This window comes from Lipophrys pholis (genome assembly GCF_963383615.2).
Source record: "Lipophrys pholis genome assembly, chromosome: 9".
Lineage (NCBI taxonomy): Eukaryota > Metazoa > Chordata > Actinopteri > Blenniiformes > Blenniidae > Lipophrys > Lipophrys pholis.
The window spans coordinates 17,740,885-17,763,626 of record NC_137639.1 but is presented as its reverse complement, the minus strand read 5'-3'; the positions used below and the strand labels follow the sequence as shown (position 1 = coordinate 17,763,626).

Here is a 22,742-nt window from a genome sequence, read left to right as displayed (position 1 = left end):
TTCAACTCATACTGTCAGTAAGGGGCAGTACTGGCCTTAAGCGAGATATGTCGACATAACTCCAGAAGACCATCTGCCAAGGTTGTTAACCATGGCCGAGTACATATGCAGTGTCAGATGTTGCTCTCTCATACCAGAGATCTCCTGTTTCGGCAAATGCTGAATGTTCAGTTGGAACTCTGATGAAGAGGAATTGCACAGCGTTATCTCTGTTCCGTGACAAATATGAAGGTGACAAGTAAGCGGAGAGGTGTAATCAGATATCTAATGTCCTGTGGTTACGCAAACCCAGAAGTACCTCTCAATGGCTTCAAGAAAACCAGCAGCGTTTGGAAAATGCCTTTTGAAAACCGCACCAAAGCTAAGATGATTGATTGACTCTGAGGATCGAGCGAGCTGATCAATCCATCACAGTGTACTCCTTTAGCTTCCACAGTCTAAGACCCTATTTATTTCTGCAGCCCTTTGCTAGAAATGCAAGGAGCCTTTTGAAAACCAGAGCAAAAGTTGTGCCCTCTGCATCTTTATAGCCACTAATGAACATGTTCATGACAACAGCATTTCAATTTACCTCTTCATGCATCTTAATGTCCTCCCCAATGCACTGGGCAACATATTTGAAGTGAGAAACTGCCATTTACAGACCATTTATGCACCAGGTAGTGGCAATTATTCAATAAGAATAACTTATAAACAGGATGAGGCAAAATATGTGTAATCAGCTTTATGTAATGCCCATCGTTCCTGAAATAATAAACTTACAGAATAATGTTATAAAACCACCTGGGAAAAGCTGCCAACTGGACCACCTTCAGAAGGACTTGGGGTTAATTCATTGTTAATTTGTTTAGCCAATTTGCTTAGTTGCAGACCTTATGGGGAATTTTTGACACTTAAGTAATATATCAACCCAAGTAGGTGCGAAATTATCTGTTGATTTAATCAAAGAAAGCTGTGGTAAGAGAGCTATTACTGTAATGATACATGTTGCATTGAGCCTACTCTCCAACAAAGTTGTATTTAATCAAAATCCCATTAAATAATAAAAATCAAGCATTATGCGTTAAGAGTGGAGTTTTTCAGAAACCTGGAGGTAAAGTCATGCAGGCACATTGTACTCAGGGTGGTAGTGTGGGGGTCTTTAGTGCCCCAATGGAGCCATCCAACAGACAAAAGAGCATCAAGTTTGACAATATTGAGACATACTGCACTTCTGCGGTCTCATACAACTAACCAAAGCTATAAATGGTTTCTTCATTATTGATACATCTGTTTCCCCCTAATGGCTTACATATTTATCACATTAATGTCAAACCAAAACAATAAAAAATGCCAATCAGAGTACTCAGAGTACACAGACTAGTGACGTGTGATACCATTGATCTCTTTCTTAGCTATGTCCTTACAGAAATAAACCAGAGCTAGTATTCAATAGAGCAATACTTTTTAATAGATTTATATGTTGAATTTAGTATTAGAAAGCTGAAATTAAGTGTGAGCATGTGCCAGGAAAGAATGTCCAAGAGAAGTGTGTGTGTGTGTGTGTGTGTGTGTGTGTGTGTGTGTGTGTGTGTGTGTGTGTGTGTGTGTGTGTGTGTGTGTGTGTGTGTAGTATCGCCAAGTACATGGAAAGCCATTAGTAAGTCATTGGCCGGTGGATGTTCATTCATCATGGCCGTCACAGGCCAGTCAGTGCCGGTCAGCGAGGTTACATTAGACGGCCCGAGCCCCCATGATCAATCACACACTGCACAATGTTTGTCTCACAATATTACAGGCTTCATTCTCTTTCTCCCTCTCTTTCTCTCAAAATGTACAAAAATCACACCAGCAGACTGTACGTCAGCTTTAATTAAATTCTTGCAGACCCCCTGTAAATCTCAATCATGACTACTTTCCCTACTCCAACTCTCACGCTAACCTTAACCATGATCTAATTATAAAACATGTTCTGAGCTCGGAATAGTATTAGGGCGGACAGCATTTTTGTGTTCTCTCTCTTTATCTCTCGCTCTCTCTCTCGGTAGGAGTTCTTTATTTATTCCCACGGGGGAGTGTTCAGAGGCAACATTTCTGCTCATTTTTCATTTGAGCGCACATACCATGCAATATGCATGCAATATACATGTTGCTATTCCGCAAAAGCAGACGCTTACTGTGAGCTCCCCCGACGTTAAGTGCATTAAAATTGCAATATTGTTAACCAAGGGAACAATCAGCCTCACAAGATGGAGTGTTTTATAATACTCGCGGGGAAAATGGAAGTTGGAGTTCTACATTCCTCCTATCAGTGGGAAACGCATTGCAAAAAAAGCCGAAGGAATGAAATATTAAAGATGTGGTCAATACTGTAAGTTGACCTGTTATAACATCAAAGTGAATGTAATTGATGCAGACGCTGGGATTCACACTAATTACACTGCCCCGTTACCAGTGGTTGCCAGAATCCAATTATCAATCGCAGGGCCAATGAGCGTCTTGTTTGCACTAATGCTACCTGGCATCAGAGAGTCGGGGTTAGCGAGCAGGACTATCTGTGTGATGTTAACGATATCTCGCTGCTTGCTATTCGAGGCACGGCGAAAGCATCGCAGATAAAGTGCACTGAGGAAATGACTCTGTAGGTGAGTGGACTTTTGATGGAGAGCACCAACAGAGCAGTGCACGGGGAGAAGAAAGTGAGTTTAGGGGGGGGGGGGGGGGGGGGGGGGGGGCAGAGAAGGATTTTGAGGGTTTACTGAGCAGAACATGAAGAAGTCAGTCAGAAACTGGGAGTGAGAAAATGTCATGTCCTTCACTCCACACAGAATTGTTTTTTTCTTCTTCCGGAGGGCTTGAATAGAGACTGTGGGCATTGTGCTGCACGAGGACAAGATGTCATATGAGTGAGGACACATCAATATTGACAGAAAAATGATGAATCAAGTGCAGATACTCCCACTGACGATGTCCAGATCAGTATGTCGAAAGTCAGCTTTTCTTTGCAGATCAACCAGGATTTTAGTGCAGAGACAAAATTAACACATTTTCACTGACGGTTGCATCAAAGGTATTTGGTTTCAGTACGTTTTATAATCAGAGTGATATGAATCGCTCAGCGAATAAAGAGATGTTTGCTTCTTAACACCAAGACCAGCCCCCCAAAAAAGTGAATAGTTTCCACCATGACCAAGTGCACAGCATACATAACATCATTTGACTTTAATAAAGTAGTAAATAAAACAGAAATTTAAGCAATAAGGATGTTTGATCCTCTTTTTTAGGTCATTTGTGACAGTCAACTGTAACCATAGAAGTTCAAATGATAATATGACTTAAAAATACTATTTTATTTGTCACATTTTATATCGTAAAGCATATTCCACCTCTCTTACCGAGTTGACCGTGTCAGGTTTAAAATATATCTGACTCATCATAATCATACTCAAAATATTGTCTAATTTATCGTGAATAAGAAGAAGATAATCTTTTGGGAAATCAGCCAATGAAGAAGTTATTAATGTGGTTTGGTGGTAGTGCTCAATTACAAAAATAAAATCTAATTAATTAGGGGTAATTAATACAACAAAAATGATAGCATTTTAATCACATCACAGTTTCTGATAATAATTTAAAAAATATTTTTCCTCTTTAAGTGATTTTGTAGATGAATAAATTAATACAGAGTGTTAATAATGATAAAATCATGTACATTTAGTTTTTTAAAAGTCTAATGTCTATGTGCAATATGCTCTTATCCACAATTCTATCCATGAATTTTTTTGAAATCGAATCTTTCTATACACCCTGTCAAGCTTCTCATCTGTGTCTCAGTCTCATTTGTTATGCTGCAGCTGTTCTTTGCAGCTTTCCACATTTTGTTGTGTGACGTGTCTGGTGCATTGCGATGATCAATATTGTAGGAGATTTATAGTTTCTCAGGGGTACTGACAAACCTGTTTTTCTTTTTTTTTTTTTCTCAAGTGTTAATATTGATGTAATTGATTAATCCAAATTAACATGTTGAACACCCAGCTGTAGCATTTGCAAAAAGTCAACAAAAAAAAAATTTGTTGTACTAAGGCTAAATGTGAATGTGCTGTTTGAAGTCAGCAAGGATTATTTTGATAGTTAATTGTAATATGATGACAACTTATTAGATCAAAAGTGATCAAGTTTAATTATGAAACTAACCCAGAAGGTATGTGAACAAATGTAAGGAGTTCAAGCGCTCAGGGTGGCACAGCGTTGTAGCGGTTATCTCTTTGGCTTCATAACCAACGATCTTTAATTTAATTCCAGTCTCACGCTTTTCTGTGAAATTTGCATATAGTAATGTATATTTCTCAAGCTGATAATCTACTCAAGGTATTGAGAAACAGTTACCTTTATGTGACTTACCAGATCTTAACGGTTTCCTATGGGTTGCACGGTGGTACAGCTGTTAGTAGCCAGGCATCACAATGAGGTTAGGGTTACACATCCTACTGAGGTTAACTGATGCCTGTTGCCCAAAAATCAGCTGGAAAAGATGTATGGATGTATGGATGGATGTATGGATGTATGGATGGATGGATGGATGGATGGATGGATCCACTCAGTCATGCCAGCATAAAACATTCAACGTCGAGTTAATTATATCTCTGTGAAAATAAAATAACGAGTAAAGATTGCACCCACTGCTATTTACTTTCACTTGATCTCTTTCCAGCTTCCAGCTTGTGAGCATCCCGAGAGGCTCCAAAGAGCTCACTAATCATTCAAAGATTAGCCAGCATAAACTGACAGTGCCACCATCAGAGGGAACCTTCTCCTGCTGCAGCTGGGAGCCTGACTTCCAGATCCTATCCTATCCTCACTACACGGTGTAAGTCAGGGAAACTAATCCCACTGATTACCATTGTTCAGGCTCCTCTACCAGCTACGGCACAGAACAAGGGGGCATACATCGGTCTCATTAGACATGAACAATTGAACCCTCACTTTAAATCAAGACTGCACAATTTGTTCACTTTACACTTGACAAATTGTACTTATACCGCTGCGTATTTCACATCCTCCAATCAACCTCTGAGAAGATCTAGTCTCAAGTGACACTGCAAGTATTGCATACAGTTAACAGAAGTGCACTGAATTCTAATAGCGTTGGTAATACAACTCAACGCAAGTATCTGCTCTTTGTATTAACTGAGACAGATCCTGGAGAAGCAGGTGACAAGATATGGAGGGAGAGGTTTGTTTATTGAGACTCACTGCAAAGCAAAAGAAAGCCAGTTTAAGGAAATGTGCACGGCGATGTTGTGTCTGAGACATTGATATAGCACCCTTGTCCCAGCAAAGATGAAAAGGGGAGGCGGGAAACTCAGAGAACAGCATGACTCTACTCCCAGGGCCATCAAACCGATTTCATACTAGAGTTGATGTTTGAGCTGTTAATCACAATCTCCGTAAGCCGTCACAGGTTTGATAGCTTTTTCATGAAATAAAAAGAAAAAATTAGCTGTGTAACAAATATACTTGTTACACAAACAATCAGTACTCATAATACACCAAATAGACATAACTGAAGCCATGCCAACAATGAACACACCCCACACGGACCCCTTCCCTTCCACAGTCTCAGTTTTCAGTATTATGATGATCGCCCACAGTCAAACTTCAATGCAAAAGAACGTACATGTAATAGTGCTTTGTACCGTCTCGAGCAACTTTCTATGCAGACAAAAAGGACAAAGAACTGATTGATCAAAGGACATTACAGACAAAGTCAAAATAAATTAGTTCCATTATGAATTCTGCAGAAAAGGGGAAGCCAGTCAAAGGTTTCAGCTACAATTGCACACCTATTTTTTCCTTTAGGGAGCTTTTAATCTCTGCATGTTGCACAGGACAGCTGGCAAAGATGCACCGGAGGGAGAATGTTTGATTTATCTTATATACAATTAGAGGTCAGGAAAGCTTCCGGGAAAATTCATTTTAGATTTGCGCACGGCTTGGAAATAAAAGCTCGTCAAAATAAATTTGTTTGATTTTGACTCCTGCAGAAAAGAAGAGACCATGAATGTGGAGAATCTACTTGGTTTCACCCTCCGTACACTGCAGCAAAGAGCTGTAAAGACACATCAGACGACGGATGCTCATTAACTCATGATATATTTTAATTTGTTTAGCGGTTGTGCAAATTATGGGAAGGAGTGGTTTAACTTTCAGGCAAGCCTTGGAAATAAAAGCAATATGTTTCAGTATTGGTGGCGAAGGGGTAATTGCATGTTGTGGGAGTCAATTTCTGTTTGCTGCAAAGTATATTTTCACTATTTAGTTATGACCAGAGCAAGTAATTTTCTTTTGACTTACGACTTTGGAATAATTGATAATTTTATAATTATGTTGTGGAAATATTTAAATGCAGTTTTAGTAGTTTATGAACATGTCGGGTTATGAGTCAAACTGAGCAAGTGTGCAGAAAAAAACTAATCGTTTATCATCAAGTTTCATAAACAGCATAGAAGCTGTACTGAAGGAAAACTGTATTTCACTGTTTGCCAAATGGCCAGTACACATGCTGGATTTAGATTTTGTAGTTTGGAAAATGAGATAAATGAGATAAGCTATCGTCTGCAAGGATGATCAACAAACTATAAAAGTACCAAAGATTAAGAAGCCGGTGGGCACACCTTCCCACAGATTAATCTAATCACTAGGAAATACACGAAATGCACACTGTCCAGACGTAATTCGCTACAGGCTTTAGGAGGAACCCGCGTCAGTCTAATTGCGGCAATCTAATTTGGCACTCTGGGAGAGCGTGGCGTGTCAGTGCAGCAGCCCTGTCTGATATGACAGCCTCCCAGATGAGATTACACACCGCACACAGTGTTATCGAACTCTCTCGCCTCCACCCTCTCCAAAAAGCCTGTCTTGCATTGATCAACAGACACGGCAGCACAGCAGAAGTGTGTGTGCGTGTGTGTGTGTGTGTGTTGGGGGGGGGGGGGGGGGCGGCGCTCTGTCAACTCAAAAAACTTGATTGGAGATGACAGCTAAAGCCAGAAGCTCTGATTAGTTAGCTGATGAAGACACTTGGCCCGACGAGTCGGTAAGCAGTAAGATCGTCCAACCGGTGCGGAGAGTAAACAAATGCAAAAGACACACCCAAAATACCAACATCTGGAATATTCTCAGTTATTTAATATGACCTCTTGAAGCCGAGGTCAGACTGAGATTTCATTGTAATCCACCTTGCAGGCTTAACGTTCGACTTCCACCGCAGAGAGAACAGGGCGGACTTTATCTCCTCTGAATGAGGCTTTCTGGCTCACTAGTTGTGCAATGAAAAATACGCAGCCCAACCTATTTAGGAGAGGTGTAATAACCTGTTGACAAAAACCACCCGTCAGCTGGAGAAATTAAACCAGCCGGCTTAACAGAGCAGCTGCTCCACTTCATTTGTGCAACACTGCGACCATTTAACATGAGCTATGTCTGCTACACATGTGCATATACACCTACAGATTATGTTTGGTTTGCTTAATTCACATAAATACAGCTATTTATCATTATAAATGTGTAATGTGCATATGGTATTGAGTGTGATTGGATATTGAAAATCATTTTATGGAGCAAGTAAGTGTTTCAATCAATGTCAATGCAATTAAAAAAATAAAAATAAATATATATATATATATATATATGGATTTGTATATAAATTGTCCCTTTCATATTGTCGCATGGTGTCTTCAAGGAAAACACATAAAGCGTTTCATAATAATCCATTGGCTTTCCACGTGTAGACCCCGTGTCTCCACGCTGTCAGATATTCACCTCGAATTTCACACTTATTACAAACTTTCTAATAACGTTTCCCCAAGCTTAAACTCTTGTTCCCATTACTTTGTATCAATCTCTCTATCACATGGTTCACACATTTCTGTGTTTATACCAGTCACAGTTTTCTTTTTCCAGGAAGCCAGAGGGTGTTAACACCATGCAACCCCTCGCCCGCACCTATGAAGTGCGGCCCAGACCATTCGGGTTCAGGCAGAAAGTACCGCCAGCCCTTGCGGCAGGCTATATCAACAGAGGGAATAATTTCATGCATTTTTACGTATTCATCTTGCCACCACTTTCTTCCTTCTCCCCTCTTTTTAATTTGAGAGTGACTGTGCAGAACCTGAGTCCCGACTTACACCGATTTGCCACGGATACTTGGCAATGAGGGAGCTGTGTTTTCTGCACAGACACAGATAGCGCCGAGTGTTTATGTGCAAAGTTTATGTGCACAAATACACAAGTTTGAGAAAAAAACAAACAAACTAGAAGCTGTAAAAGTTGACCTGTACTGATGCTCCCTGAGCCGTCTCTAAGGCCTCAAGATACACTACACTCACTGCGCCCTTTGCATAAATTCCAAAATGTGAACAGGATTCTGATAGTGAAAAAGCTCTATCTGTGGAGTTAACGGTGGAATGCTCCATGAGCAGGAAGACAAAAAAGTGTATGTGTACCTGTGAGAGAAGTGTGAGATTATTTCAAACAGGGTACGGTTACTGAGAGGACTGGAATGTCTACTCAATGGATACTTTCTAAGATGAGGGATAAAAACACAGGCAACTCTAACAGCGTTTAGAAAAAAAAACAAAGATGACTAAAAAAAGTACTGAACAATAATAGTCTCTACAATTAGTGATGGGAGATAAATCGGCTTCCCAATTCGAGCTTAAGAGCTTGGCAGGAAAGGCTTGTGATTAAAACTGCCAAACACTGATTACAACACAACCGAAATGGCATTTGTCGAGCTGCGCGTACGTCATCGGCCGTGACTCCGGATCTACGTCATCTCAGCCCGAGCTGTGATCACCAGTTACACGAACACACAGTTTGAGGATCATACCAGCACTCTGCGCCAGGAAGGACCAACATAACTGGTTTGATGTTTCATCTGGATGCAGCAAATTTGACCCTCACCCTGCTATCTATCGACCTGCGATTGAATCATTACAGTAGCATAGAGTACAATCCCTTATAATCCCCCTGCTTCGTCATACATTTTGCAACCAGTTTTTCATCTTCTTGCCTGTAATCCCAGCACAGAGGCCTGATGACATGCTCATGCCCGCTCAGGGGGCTAGTCCTAATCCGAGAAGGGAGGAGCAGAAATTTGGACGTGATGATAATGGGAGATGACTTTGCTTTCATCTCGTCATCCTGAGCTATCCCTCGTGTTGCAGGGCAGCGGGTTTCAAGCCAATGTCGGACAAAAACCTTCTGTACGTGTAATGATGCGCGGAGCGAGTTGAAGCCTCTGAGCAGATTACCGCAAACGATAAAACGAAGTTTCACACAGTTTGCGTTTGTTATTTCTGTAACTTTCTCTGCTGTTATTGCATTCCCTCCAGCTTCGCATTCAGCTGCAGCTTCAAACCTCTCATGATCTCAACACAGCCATGCTTTTATAACCCTGTCACTAGCTCTTGGTTTGAGTGAAGTACTGAGCCCACTTTGGGTGTGCTGTGATCTCCGGGCAGTCGCCACTGCCTCCCTGCCAGCCAACGCAGCGCCAGCCAGGACCGTCATTACATGCAGCAGGACGAAAGCTGCTCTGACAGCAGGTTCGCCCCCAGAGTGCATTATCAGAGGCTTGCTGTCAAGTTTCTCATCTGCTTGCACCTTTAATGCTCCAGCATGCACCCACAGTTTGGGTGAAATGCTTCACTGTATTAATCCTTCACTGTTTTTACCCCATGTGCATGCTGAGATCCAGGGTTTGTCTTCAAATATATATATATATATATTTTTTTTTTTTTCATATTCGCTGGTCTTCTGAGACATGTTTTTACAAGATACTTCTTCCACCTTGAGAGAGGTGAGCTCTAAGTCACAGTCAAATTTCAAATAAATTATTAAAATATGCAAATGATTGTATACTAATGGTGATTCATACAGCCTTATTTTGTCCCACAACCACAACTGGATCTGTGAAAGAAAGCCAGGTGATGCTAGACCGCCTTTAATATGTGGGCTGAACAAAGCACAGAGTCTGTGGGAGGGGCCAGTGACTCCACAGGTCCTGAAAGAACATGCAGAAGCGTGCGTGAATTAGCAAATTCCTTTTAGGAGGATAATAATAGAGAAAAAATAGATCTTAAAAAAGACTAATCAAAGTTTTTAGTATTAAACAGTTGTAAAAGTCAAGATTTTGGCCCAATATCATTTGAATATAGTGACATGTAGCACACAAGCACCGAACAATGCCACCATTCTGGTTACATTCCACTAGAAGGTGTAAACCAAGATGTTGTATTAAATACATGTATGCAAGAGTAATGTAAAGAAGAAAATACAATAAAATATAAGTAAGCTTGAAGCGTCTATCAACTGATCCATAGAGAATATTCTTAATACAATCAGTGAGTTACCATCCAGAAGCTGCTTCTTTAGTTTTGTCTTGTAGATGGATTGTGACATTTTTACATTCCTCATCTAGAATATTAAATATACACTCCCCAGCACACAAGACCTGTAAATATATGTTTACAATGTTGGTGCCACTTTTGTACATGCATGTGTTGTATGAGAAGAAGATTAAAGTATCTGGGTTGCACTCAATATAAAATCTGAGAATGCAGCTCTGATATTGCCAAACAGCTCATTCTTCTGCAGGTAGTGACTATCACTAGACTTAATAATAACCTATCAGGTATCGATGAGTCGTCAGTGACCAACGCACTGACCACATGGGGTGACCCTGACTGGTGACCCCTCGTTAAATGAATCCGTCTTTAACTTCCCTATCTTCCAAATGTGGCAACATGTAAAAGAAAAATAAATTGCATATTTAATGATATGACAGTTTTTACCTAGGAACAGGTAAATAATCTACCAAAAATATATGTTCTACAACTGTGTTGTATTTAGTTGTACTAACTTTTACTAAACTTAAAAAAATATATAAAAATAAATCATTTGTGCACTTAAAATAAAAGGTATTTCTTCAATATTCAACCACTAAATATCACTGTGGATTTGGAAGAACAAGCTTGTTTCTAGTACCGTGTAAACAGCTCAGTGTAAATAGTGTTTCCCTCTGCACCAAAGCCTCACAGATAAGAAAAATATATTGGACAAATAAAAGTGTAAACTGGATTATTGCAAAGCTATCATAGGTGTTAAGACAGTAACAAAACAGCTTTGCTTGTTATATTTGTTGATAATATTGGTTTATGTCATCAAACAGTCTCTATTTGCGGTTCATGATAGCACCAAAAACCTGCCTTCCTCTTCACAACGCCATAGAACATGTAAATCATCCCCAAACCTGTGACGATGCTGTATATCAAATAGACAATAAAGACTGAAATGTTTTTATGTGCCACGGATATGATGTGTGACATGTTCAGGTCGAAATTCCAATTTGATGCTGTATTGGTCCCAGAGCAAATATGGAGTGTTCAACAGAGGGGGGAGCAATGGTGGTGGTGGTGGTGGGGTGCTGGTTTGGAAGCACACTTTTGCAAGCCCATCACGTGGGGCCCCATGGGATATAAAAACGGATGGTCTAAGAGATAGAAAGTGGGCGGATGGTTACAACCCTTCCCTCTGCGTGGGATCATAATGTGGCAGGTGTCTATAGGAACCATTTGCGTGGCCCTTTGCTTAACCCGAATGGCGAGGGGAGGCTGCCACTCCCTCTCCCCTGCTCTTTCTAACCTTCACAGCGCCCCCCAGCAAGACCAGCCATAAGGCCTGCTGGGAGATAATTGCGAAGGAGGGAAAAACCTGTCTGCTCTCTCTAATATGTGGGCGGAGACGAGAGCAGGCAATTGTTGGAGAACGTGGCTGCCAGCTGAATGCTTTTAATAAAAATGTTCCCCCAATGACAAAAGCAGGAGGAGTTAACGAATGAAAGAGGTGCAGATGGTCGAGTCTCTGTTACCAGCTGCAAGAATTTGTATGCGTGTGTATGTGTATGTGTATATGTATATGTATATGTATGTGTGTGTGTGTGTGTGTGTGTGTGTGTGTGTGTGTGTGTGTGTGTGTGTGTGTGTGTGTGTGTGTGTGTGTGTGTGTGTGTGTGTGTGTGTGTGTGTGTGTGTGTGCATGTTTCTGTCCACAAGTCCGTTCTTCACACATGTACTTTCCACATATATTCAGAAAATCTATCACTTCTTTGTTTGCTGAGAACTACACTTCTATTGATGTATGGCAGTGAAAATTGGGGAAACCCCCTCATTACTCTGAGCAAATTTAAGTACCCCGAGGACCTGCGATTGCTCTATAAAAATTTATTTTCCATTTCGATTGCTCCTCCATCCAGAGACGACCAAATAATAAATGCTCAAGGCTTCATCATCCGGGCCATCGATCCAAGCTAAATCAAGTTTTCAGACCTTGTCCTCCCTCCTCGCTGTCCTATAAGAGCATCTGCCAGTATTGTAGCTCGTCTGAAGAGCCACGGGGATTTTCTAATAAACGGCGCTGGTTTTAAATGGCCCCAAAGCACGCCATGAGAGAAGAAGGTGAAGGGTTCAGCCTGTGTCACTGGAGGCAGCTCATTCTGCATGCCACTACAACTCTCAGCAAAAACTCGTGACCTTATGCTCTTTAATTGCACCTCTTGGGATGAAGAGGGAAGGAACAAAATGAAAAATGAAAGGATTAAATAATTATAAGATGAAGGCCATTTTTCCAAGCGTAAAATGTTCTTTTTTTTTTTTATCCTTTTATTTGTCAAAAAGCAGCAGAGAGCTGGATAGCAATTGTAACTAGCAGCATGTGTCCAATCCCCTTAAGAGCCATACGACATCTATTGTTGATGCGAGATCTCTGGAGTGAGGGCGGGGCCGACGCGACACCTAATGCAATGTTCTCTGCGTTTTCAGCGGATCGCACGGCTCGTCCCCAGCATCTGGTGGACTATGAGTGTTGGCCGCGGATTCAATGTGCCGTGCGGTTTAGTTAGTGACCCACATTCACAGGTACCGGGGCAATGACGTCGTTCACAGAGGGGCGAGCGTCTCTTTAATCCTCCACTTAGGCTCTGAGATCGGTTGGCTTCTCGCTTTGAAATGAATCGAGAGAGCGAGAGTACGACACGAGAACCCCGTTGATGAAAAGTAAGTCAGGGTGGAGGCAAATATGTGATATGAAGTGAGCCACTGACTATGCCCTGAGACTCTCATCCTTGCAAGCCCCCGTCTCCTACAAACTATCATCATGGAAAGAAATGGATGATGTTTGAAAATGTGATTTCTTTTCTGAAATCCAGTTTAGAACTGATTTCTGTTTCATTTATGTGTTTTGGAAAAGGATTGTTGGCACTTGTTGACATTTTAGGCTCGGTTTAGACGGAAACGTTTTTGAAAAGGATTTTCGTTTACACAGAAATGGCAGATGCCCAAACAACAATGCAGTTGGTTGATGCTGTTGATGCATCACACACGCACGCACGCACGCACGCACGCACGCACGCACGCACGCACACACGCACACGGAGTGACCAGTTGATCTCAGAGACATTTTTGGAATGTGGAAGAAACAACAAAGAAAGGATTTTATCTTTCCGTGTACAACTGTGACTAGGTGAGCGTTTAAGTGAAGGCTTTATACCCAGCCTGAAAGATTTAAAAGCAATAGCACAGTGGGTGTATTGTTCTCACTCTCAGATATCTGTTACAATCGCAAGAAAACATAAAAAAACCAAAAAACAAGTCAAACATCAGGGACACCAGGCCGAGTTGGCTCGAAGGAGATCCCTCACTCAGAAGGGAAAGCAGGAGGAAAATGGGTTTTGGAAGGACTCCAGTGACCACTTCTCCACAACCACGGTCTGCTGGATTGGCTTTATTTTCAGATCAGAGAAAACTTTGTGGTTTCCAGAAGGTGAGTGATAAAAAATGAACGACATAAGCACGCTGTCCACCTTCATTTGCTGGAGTTGTGCAGCAGGGATAGATTTTCAGTGGAATAACCACAGACTGGGGTAATATAGCCAGAGAGCTAAATATTAGCTTTGATAAAAAACAAATTATCTTAGTAGTAAATCATGTTTTAGAGTATAAAAAACAACGAAAGAGTATTTGCTTGATTTCATCTGGAAGAGTAGCAGATTTGAATCCCATACCTGTTTTGTTTAACATCAAACTTTATATTCAAGGCCGAGGTCTCCACAGGGTCTTGCTCTAAGATCATCTGAAATATAGAATCAAGGCAGCAGATACTCTTAGTTAATGCCCTCCGCCATAAAAGTAGGGCACAAGAGCTCTGGGAGTCAAACATTGAAAATGATACACTGCACCGTGGGGCTTTGGCTCACAAATGTCCCAAAATGACATTGCATCTCTTTCCCACAGTTTTTTAAATCGCTTCAGATCTGCACAAGGGAGTTAAAGCCTAACCCAGTAGCCTGGAGTCTAAAAGAATCCCTATCATCATGTCTCCCTTTGCTCTGAGTTATTTGACTTTTCCTCTAAAGAGACCTTTGCTTCCCCCTGCTGCGCCTCCTTGTCCATCATTAGTCTCAATATGAGCGGCTCCACCGTGGCCAAAGACCACCTCTGTTGATCTTGTGGGACAGGAAACTATTCAGTAGAGGCACAAACTGTAAAACAAGCTAAACAAGGGGATAAAAAGGAAGAAGAGTCAAACCAAGCAGAAGTGGGGATGTGCTGTGGGGTTCTTAGCCTTCTGACATGGAAGCAGCTGGAAAGCTGCAGAGCTGCTGTCTCTTTCCATCTAATTGTTGTCTTCAGCATCAGCGAACACTGTTCATCACTGAAAAGCAGTTTTGGTGAAAGTCTTTAACTAAACTTGTTTTAATGGAGCAATTCACGATTCCTTAACTTACTTAATGGCAATATGAGCGGTGACTGACTGGAGTCCACAATAGCAGTGATGCATTATCAGTCTTAAATAATATCAACATTATCTTCCCTTTATAATGTCCACATGTTGGTAGTTAAGGTCACCTGTTCTCTTGCTGCTGCTTTACGTCAGTTCATAAATCTATTTTATTCCGTGTCACAGGAACACTACATTGCTGATACAGCTCAATGTTAAAGTTTATTGAATATTCGGAAGTACATTTTTGCCTTTTTTTGTGATAGTTTCAAATGAAGAAATCAATATAGTGCATTTCATCTTACATTGTGTTCCAATGCATACCATATGACAATGTATAATAGAAAAAAACAAAAACATATTAGAATTATAGCTTCACATTAAAATGTGATACAAAATCACATATTGTGGGCAGCATTGTCATATGTATACTGTATACTGAAAATGTTCCAAAAGATGGTACAGTGTGGCCTTGGATCGCACAAACTCAGATAAACACCAAATAACAATTTAAAGTCACTTTAAGTTAATTAGCCTCTAAACGACTCTCACAACGCTCTCTATGACCCAGATCATAAAAATGACTCACTCTGTCAATTAAAGACCATCTCCACGCAGACCTGGATTCAAACCAGGGACATCCTTGGTATGAAATGAAAACACTCACCACTATACCCTAATTTATTGAATTTTTCATCCTCGAATTCCTTCAGTCATATACTCAATATAGTTCAAGAAAAGCACTTCAGTTTTAACACCAGTCATAACTTCTTGATCATCCTAGCCGCATGTCAGACACAATGCTCATGATCCACATCATATTATTCAGTGATTTACACCTGCCACTGTAAAAACCACACATGATATTCTCGCAACAACTTGAAAATGAACGTTAAGGTTATTAACACATCCATCTTCATACTTGCTTTTATTCAAGTTCGTGTGGCAGGGAGCTGTGCGAAAAATCACTGTGCATGTCGTTAACAACTAATAATGTCATAATTTTGACCTTTTTCAATGTAAGAGAAGATCGTTGGCAAGTTATTTCGTTATTGGCTTTATTACGTTCAGAATGACCAAAATAGTTACGTTGTTGATTGCTTCGCTCATCTCTTGCTGTCAAAACATGCAAACTCAACATTGAAAGGCATGGACTCAGAAATCGAATTGAGGTTTGTTTCGTGAGGCTCATTGCGAGTGTTCTTATTTGATTTGCCACAGTAAGTTAATTCACTTTGGCTGGAATGGGAATAGAAAAGTAAACCTCACATGAAATCAGCCACTTAAATAATCCACCAAGGCATCAGCATTCAGTAAGTACTGAAAAAAAAAAAAAGAAGAAGCCTATTTTAGAGGATTCTTCAGAAGAAATTTAAACTTTCCCAACACAGAGGTCAGAATGTCATGAATGAATACAACCGAGCTTCAATTAGCCCTGTAATTTCCACTTTCCAAATCATCAGCATTCAGCCTCTTTCACTTGTCGCTCGGGCTCTGAAAGCAGGGTAATGACAGCGATTCCTCTGTGACACAAGCCGAATGTCATTCCACCCAAAACGCGTAATGATGATTTCTGAAGCCGGAGACAAAGCAAATGCTGTCATCAGTCACGCTAAACTACAATCTGACCTTCATCTCCTCCTTTTGGCAGAGCTCATAAAGAGATTTAATATTAACCTGACATGCATAATCAACTGAAATCAAAGCGGAGCAGGGAATAATGGCAACACTCGCAGACGCTGTTTGATATTTAACCAGAGATTTATGTGCGAGGCGCCTTCCGGTGCAATGCATTAATGTTACCTTCTAATAACGTTCTATATTATTGCTCGATAAGAATTTAAAGTTTTCTTAGAACATGAAAGTGCATATTTAAACTTTTCACTCCTACACGATCTCACGACCAGGCACAATTGCTGAAAGCGCCCTAAATAGCTTTCTAATTGCTGATGTGCTGTATTTTAAATCACAAGAGTGATACAAGAAGGGAAAAAGTAAATCAGAGGAAACTTTGAAATCCTTTCCTAGAAGTTCCTCAACATACTTCAGAGAACTTATTTTCCATTTCTGGCGGTGACGTAGAGGCCTTCGCCTGAGACTCTGCTATGTTCCACAGTCCAGGTCCAGGACACAATGAGTACTCAGGTCCACCAGCACAACTTATTCAGGTCTTACAAGACTGCATGGTGGTGTAGTGGTTGGCACTCTCGTCACATTTTCATTATTAGAGGAGACAAAGATTTAACCCTGTGTGGACTCGTTGACTGGGGTTTCTCCAGACAGCTAAATGTGTTTTTGTGGTTCCACACCATTTTTACTTTGTGAAAGCGGGGCAAAAAAGGTTTGGTTTGATTGAATCACAGACCTCTGCCCCATAGAAATCTATGCTTGCTTTCAATTCATTTTTTTAAGGCAAATTTTCATTAGTGTGGCTGCTGCACAAAAGAATCTGACATTGTTTGTTTCCACGGTAACTGAGCATATGCTGTGCCTTTATGCATTTGCATGTCTGGTTTTATTCAACCAGTATAGCTCTGCTTTTTAAAAATTTAATTTGAATACATTTTGGTATCGTTATTAACTTTAGTTTGAGAGAAAAGTCAAAAGAGAGAGAGGGAAAAAAGGGACTATGGTAAAAACAACAAATTCCCAGTTGGAAAAAGAACAACCAAACAAAATTATAGAAGAAAATGAGGAGGAGGAGGAGGAGGAGGAGGAGGAGGAGGAGGAGGAGGAGGAGGGTGCTGTGGAGCTGCTTTAGTGTTCTGGAGACTTCCGGCATATTGACAAGTTTTCGACGGCAACGCTGACTGTACTGTAGATCCAATCTCGCGGCATCTCTGTTTACTCAGGGGATTAAATTAAAGAACACAGCATCCAATTTCATACCTGGCTTCCTGCACCGCCCCTCACAATGTGACATTTACTTGCAAGCATGATGCCCTTTCTCTCCCCCTCTCACTTTGACTCTCTCCCCACTCGCTCCTCACAGATAATGCACTATGTGGCAAACAAGGAATGCTGGAGAGCTGGAAAATGATGCCGGCTTTTAACTGGCTGGAAATATATGTTTTATAGGATTAACCATATCGAGTTGAAGGAAGGCATCGCTCCTTCCCCCCTGCTTGGAGAGTGAAGTATTTCTCAGCTGTGCAGCCAGAGATAAATACTGTGGCTTATTCCGGCCAAGCTCTTCTGGTTTGCATATCGGTTGGATCTGCATGAAGGTATGCTGCTTCGTGGATATCTGTGCCACACAGATAAAGATGGCAATTAGCTGCCAGACGTTGAGGACTGCACTATCCATTATAAGAACCTTTTCACCCAAATGGTAACATTATCTGAAATGAGGAGTTTTATATATATATATATATATATATATATATATATATATATATATATTAGAGGCCAAAAACAGCCAAATTTTCTTCCGGAGTTTGTTGCAGAAGTAAAATGCCAACCTAATAATCTGTAAACAACCACAGTTACGTTTCACCAGGGAAGACGTAGTTGGAATTTACAGTGAAACACATGTACAATTTCAACATAGTTTTTCCAAAGTAGTGCAAAATATAGTGTAATGTGCAAAAACACTATTTTTGTTGCAGCTGAAAATGCAACAAATGACAAATTTGTTCTCTTTTTTTTTTGCTGTATAGTAACTGTAAAAAAATTTTAGGTCAATGCTGGGAAAAAAGTTGCTTCACGAGTCACAGAATATTTGCATTATTCAGCAGTTACACAAGAATGAGAGCACCAAAACCAGCAGTTATTTCTATGAAAGTGTTGGTTTTTTTATATATATACTTGCAGGCTTCTAGGTCATCCAACAGACCGATTGGACCATCTGGTGACTCGTCGGTTTGACTGTATTTCACATTGAATGAGTTTATTGACAACTTATGTATGTAGTTAGGTGAATTTGTGTCAGTCCAAGTCGTCCACCAATCGTGAAGGTCTGAGGGATGCAGCGCCCGCTCTGCCCGTCCTGGTGCTGAGGTGAACTTGAGCAACACAATGAAACCAAATTTGCTCTCAAGTGCAGGTAAGTGTCTGAATGTGACTAATAAGTATGCTGCTGTAGCTCATTCAAAATTGTATTGCATATTTTAACATAATACTGATGATTAATTTAATCCATTGGCCTGCCGATTGCACTATGTACAGGTTATACGGACTTATTTCCTTTCTCATATGCAGGTCACATATGCAACAACCTTGTACGACTTACAAGACCACATGAGCTCACAATGTACACAGAGCTCTGCACTAAGAAATAGCCTTCCATCCACATATCCGTTTATCTTTTATATCCACTTCATCCTCATCTGGTTTGAAGGGCCTGAAGCTCACTCAGCTGACATTGGGCAAAGGTCCAAGGTTACCAGACACACTCACACTCACTGTAGAGTTGTCAGTTAACCTATCCTATCGAGCATCCCTTTGGATTGTGGGAAAAAACCAGAGTACTCAGAGAAAACCTGTGGAATGCACATGGAGAACATGCAAGTTGAGAATTGAACCTGGGTATTTTTTGCTGCCCTCAAGAAAGAGACAGTGAAACCAAGGTGTAGCCACAGACTTTCCCACAGAGTACAAAAGATTAGTTGTGTTTTAAAGGACACGACACACCCTAAACACACCCGAGACGTCATTGTTCTTTCTTCTCGCATCTCAAAGGAGACGCAGACTCTATAAAATCTCAACAAACGGACTGAATCCACCACCTGTCACATCCACACACAACATCCATTAGTTCTGATCGACACTATTTATCAGAAAAATCGATCACGTTTAAATCAATTTGCAGATTCATATTCATATTATAATAATCTCATAAGTCACACAAATCAAGCAACCAATAATGACTTCTTGAAAGCGAGCACCAGTAGTAAGGACTGTTTCCTGCTTAGGCTCTTATTTTTACGGTTATGTATTGATGCCACTGAGGTTAATAAAAACTGAAATCATGTTGACAAAAAAAATCTCTGCGGTTTACCTCTGTTTGCTAGCATAGCGCCGTTTCCTCAGAGAAAACCATTTGCAATGCGACATCACAAAATAGGTGGACAAAAGCAAACACAAAAGGCCTTGAGGAATTTAATTAAAGCAGGTTAAAGCTTGACATTGCACAAAGACAACCCTCCTTCACAGTATGCCACAGCAGGGCTGCAGCCAAACTCCTTCATCAATTATAAATTGACTTTTAGTAGATCAAACTAGACAAAACACAAGCTGTTTGTTCTGGGTCTGTAAGTAGTGTACAGCGATTATTTGCTGGGAGCAATAACAATTTAATAAGCTGACAGCAAGGTTCACTGCGTCCAGTCTGTTTGGGGTTTCCTTTCTGCCTCCCAGCAGTCAAACATCAGCTTTAACACAAACGTATCGCCGTGGCTACCTTTATCATCATCTCTATCTTACTTTCAAGCTTTAGTATCGGCAACAGAACAGTCCATTAGCTTTCACTGTCCTTGGCTGTTGTTCTTTCTTAATGAAGCCCTACATCATGAGAACAGTAAGTAGATGATGCCTCGATAATTCATCTGCAAACTGAAACCTGTGGTACCGCAGACAGATCGGCCTACAATATGACATATCAAAAGGCCATTTAACAAAACAAGGCTTTATTCAGCTACATGTCAGCCCAATTAAACCAAGAGAAAGTCAATCATGTAAAGTTATTGCATTAAATAACAGGGAGCTGAAAATCAATTTGGTGTTATTGTATTACAACCACTTATTTAATTTCATCTGACCTATTTCTTTTATTCTGGTTGTTCATTGACTGATGCTGGCAGTGTATTGTATTTGTTATTAAAAGTACAGTGTAATTGAGTGTCAATAAAAGTGCACCAATGGGAAAATGTGTATGACTGATTCTTAATAATTGAATTCGACGAAAACAAAGAAAAATGAAGTCTGGGTTTACTAGCCTGGATGGCAATTCTTCACAATAATAATTGTTTGAGGTGCACAAACCCATGCTGTACATAACTTCAAAGGGAAAGAACAGATCATTTCACAATATGGGGATCAGTGGTGATACTAGCTTTTATGAGGGTTCACGTCAATGAAATGAATGTGTATTGTTCATATTCAGTATGAATCATTATCTTTATGTTTTCCGAGAGTAGAATGTGTATGGCACGGATTGTTTTTTGTTGTATTTTTCATACATTTTATTCAATACTCAAACTGCATCTAATCATACATAAATACTGTACTTTATAGAACAAGGTAGTCATATACTCAAGAACAAATGGGTAGCTATGTTATTTCAAAATGTGATTTTTATAAGAAATGTTTTCAAAAAGTAGGACGCAGAAAGTTAAAATTGATTATTTCAAATGAATAACTTTATCTGAATTGTTTATGTATAAAAATATGCATGTATATATGTGTAAAAACCAAAGGGAAAAATATAATTGGTAACAACTATGTATCAATAATCCCAAAAAATACATCTCAGCGAACATAACATAACGTATCGGAACGTATTGGAACGGAACACTGTAACCACTGTCCTTTTTTACTGTTATATTCAAGGTTATTCATATGTATAAGTATAAATCCAATCAGCTAATGTTTTGGGCACACGTTTTAATAAATATGTGTGTGGATGACAGTCCTGCAGACTGCACAGGTCTCCCTTCATACAACCTGACCATCAAACTATGCTAACTTAAACCACAAAATGCACTTTTACTTTTTAAATTGAGCTGCATATTCAGAATTGATATACAACCAATCACATGATTTATGGGCAGTGCAACAGGCTCCTTTTCACTTCATGCTTGTGGGAATATGACATGAGCAAAGGAAATATAGACTGTGTTTTCTAAAGGGCGTTGCATCGTCTCTTTAATAATCCTGAATCCCTGCAGATGTGAAAGAGTGAGACCTCAGGAGTGGAAGACAGTGCCCGTCCAGGTCTTATTAAGTGCTGATCCACCTTTTATTAAGGGAGGCATTGTGGGATTTCCCTCTGGCCTGGCAGAGTGAGCTGACTGATATGCTTCGGTGCAGACGACCTGAGGACCCCTCTGGATCCGGCCCCAATTAGAGGCTGTTGGAGACAGTGACACCCCTGACAGGTGGTGAGGTTTCCTCTGCTGAGTGAAAGCTGAGGAAGATATGGTGTCAAGAGCGCACTGAGGTGTAAACAGGAGCAGCATGCCACTTTTCATATAACATCTGTATGGCATTTTAGCCAGTATGGCATGTTATATATCTGTACGGGCCTGCATGTGTGTGTGTGTGTGTGCGTGTGTTTATTGATCTTTAAAAAGTACTACAATAACCCAACACATTTCAATGACCTTAAAAACGGCAATATAAAATGACTGTCTATTTGAAATGTTGGCGAAGTCTCTTGAGTTCGCTTGAAAAGTTTAGCTCTATTACTTCAAAATAAATAAAAACACAACAAAACCTCAGAAAAGTCGTCGTTTTTGCTTGTTAAATTCCTCAAACAGTTACTCCCCTGTCAAAGCAGCTGCTTGCAGTAAGCCAACAGAGCTGAAACGGGATAAACAAGCTCCATTTTAAAGTTAAACACAGAGCGCGAAAGCGCAGATCATTAAAAGTTTGGAGAAAATATTCAATGTGAAGCTGCCTGTTGGACACAACCACCTCAGTGTGATACACACTGAGTTGGTTAAGGAAAACCTCATAGTTTCTCTGTGAAAAACTGGGTGTGAATCCTGGTTTGACAGCAGCTCCAAGCACAGCCTGCAGTCTCCCGTTTGTTTCATTTGAGTCATTGAGTCTATTCTACTTCCTGGTGATGAATTAGAAATTGTTCAAAAACACAAATTTTGGATTATTGCATAATAACATAATCCTGGAACACAGAACATTATGTATCTAATGTTTTGAATCTATGGCTGTATGATGAGTTTGGTCTCGCAACTTGATTCTGA

The 22,742-nt window shown here is 40.3% G+C and overlaps 1 protein-coding gene across 2 annotated transcripts in view; it reads right to left on the bottom strand.

Moving 5' to 3' along the window:
- Window positions 1-22,742, bottom strand: part of LOC308114768 (mannosyl-oligosaccharide 1,2-alpha-mannosidase IA) — a 230,455-nt gene that overhangs the window by 107,396 nt on the left and 100,317 nt on the right. The window lies entirely within an intron of this gene.